Here is a 2,879-nt window from a genome sequence, read left to right as displayed (position 1 = left end):
AAATCTTAAAGAACAAGAAATTAAATGACTGAAACTTAAAGTACAAGAAATGTAAATTGCAGTAACTTAAATTGCAAGAAATGTAAATTGCTTGAATGGAAAGGGGAGTTGAGGATGGGGAATTCATAATTTCAGCAAGGAAAATTAAATTGCAATGATTAATACAACAGAAGATGAATTGGAAGCAACTAGAATTCAAACAAGAAATGAAATTAAATTGCAGCAGGGGTTCACAGAAGAACCAAAAGGAAAATGAGATCTCAGGGCTTTAGAGACTAGATAGCAGAGTCTAGATCTCAATTCCCTTCCCAAATCCAAGTTCACAAAGCAATTAACAAGAAATTAAAGAAGAAGCAGTAAAGAAAATGTAATTGAACTCAATTTTGCAGAAGAGAAATTAAAGAGATCTTGAATGGAGATTGAGACAGAAATTCCTCAATTCTTTGAATGGAGATTGAGACAGAATTTCCTCAATTCTTCACACCCAAAACTCAAAACAAGAAAAGTAAAAATTGCCCAAGCAAGAACGAGGAAGAAGAGAGATCAATTCTCCTCCCCAATTCTCTGAAATCTCAGTTCCTAGCTCTCAATGAAGCCTCCGAATTCCAAACTCAAAAGAAGGTTCAAAAGTTCAAAAATAAAAGTAAAGATTCAAAGCTCAAAAGAAAGGTTCCTAATTACATCAAACTATCTCCTATTTATACACTTTCTATTCTTGGATCTTGGGATTTAGATGGGCTTTTGATTTGGTGAAGAATTAAATTAAATTGTATTTTTAATCCAATTTTCAGCCCAAGAAAATTTTGCTTCCAGGAGGCTGCCCTGCCCTTGTGGAGGGCAGGGCAGAAAATGGTGCGTGCGTCCTTGGTGCGTGCGTGTTGGTGCTGCAGGATGCTGCCCTGCCCTTGTGGAGGGCAGGGCTGAGTTTTTTGGTGCGCCAGATTCTGCTGCCCGTACGTGCTGATGCTGCCGAGACCCCCTTGGTGCGCCAGATTCTGCCCGCTGGCCGTGCACCACAAAATGCTGCCCTGCCCTCACGGAGGGCAGGGCAATGTTTCCAAAAGTGAAGTTCCAAGTTCGAAACTTGGCGGAGGCGCACGCTGCTTCTTTTCCTTGGTTTTCTTGGCACCAAAGTCACGCCTAGTTCCTTGCTTCCTCATGGTGCCGTGTTCGATCCTTGTGGCAAGCATTGGTAAGCTTTTTCCTTGAATTATTCTTGATTAGAGCCCGATATTGCCCTTGAGGAGGGCAGGGCAGTGTTGCTTCTCAAGGGCAGAGTTTTTGCTCTCCTTGATCCTTGGCATCAATTTGTGCTCCGCCCTTGAGGAGGGCAGGGCAGTGTTGCTTCTCAAGCTTGTTTCATTATGTTGCCCTCCTGGAGGGCAGTGTTTGCTTCCTCCCTTCCATGCGCCACACTTCTTCTCTCCTTGGGCCACGCTTTCTTAAGCCACGTTTTTCCCTTTTTTTTTCTTTCTTCACCTACAAGAAACCAAAACAACCACTCAAAGTACCTCTAAATTCACAAGGTTTATAATTCATTAAAAATCAATTAATTCTTGCTCAAACCTCATGATTTAGCATCAATTTAATGGTAGTTGCTTGATTTAAAGAAGTTATGTATTTTCATTCCAAATCACTTACTTAAGATGCAAGAAAGTGCATAAANCTCACTCAAAGGAGGCCAGACTATAGTGTTGAACAAGGAATGTAGTGCCTTTATTCAACCTGAGTTGCCTGCAAAAAGAAAAGACCCAGGCGGGTATATGATGACTTGTCATCAAGGAGAAACAATGTTCGATAGAGCACTCTGTGATTTGGGGGCAAGCATCAACTTACTGCCATTATCCTTGGTAAAGAAGCTGCAGATCAATGAGATAATGCCCACAGATGTGGTCATCAGACTGGCTGACAAGACTCAAAAGCAAGCAATAGGAGTGGTGGAGAATGTGTTGCTTAAAGTTGGGAAATACTTTCTCCCAACAGACTTTGTCATTCTGGACATGGAAGAGAGTCACACTCACCCAATCATATTGGGAAGACCATTCCTAGCTACAGCCAAAGCACTCATAGATGTGGAGCAAGGGGAGCTAATATTGAGGATCCATGATGAACGACTCAGCTTTAATGTCTTCAAACTCTCACAAGAAGCAGACCAAGAGCACAAGGAACCAAGCAAAGATCACATTGAGATGTTGAAGGAGGAAGCAAGCATTGAAGCACACCCAACTCATTTAGGGAAACTCATGCATGAGGAACAAGAAAACAGGTAGTTGTCACAGCTCAAGGAAAAATTGGAGGAACCTAAACCACCAGAGATATGTGAAGGAAGCAAAAAAACCATCTTAGAAGAAGGAGTCATCAAGAGCAAGGCAATGTCAAAAGACACAAGGAAGAAGGTACCAAGAAAGTGGAGGAACAAAAAGATCCCTACGGAAGACTTCTCTCTAGGGGATAGAGTGATCTCAGCTTACTTCCCAGATATTCCCCCTAATCTCCCAACGGTACCATCTCAGTTACCTAAAGTCTTCACTATCAACAGAGTTCTCTCCCTGGAACATGTTGAGATCATTGATACAACCAATGGATACAAGTCCACAGCAAGAGGGGAAGACTTTAAACATTACCAACCACCCTGATGAGGGAGAAACGTCAAGCTAGTGACGCTAAAGAAGCGCTTTATGGGAGGCAACCCATGTTTTATATGCTTTTAGAAAAGTAAATAAGTCAATGATTATGAAGTCCAACCCTAACTTGACAAACACTTGGTGAATCCTTATTGTGCAGTATATAGTGAGGAACAAGTTTGGTGTTCAAAGCAAACCAAGGTGCATGCTAGTCTTGGGAGCTTTGAACAAAACTTTTCATCACAGTGCTCCAAA

The sequence above is a fragment of the Arachis duranensis genome, chromosome 9 (genome assembly GCF_000817695.3).
Source record: "Arachis duranensis cultivar V14167 chromosome 9, aradu.V14167.gnm2.J7QH, whole genome shotgun sequence".
Classification (NCBI taxonomy): Eukaryota; Viridiplantae; Streptophyta; class Magnoliopsida; order Fabales; family Fabaceae; genus Arachis; species Arachis duranensis.
This window is presented reverse-complemented; position numbering follows the sequence as displayed.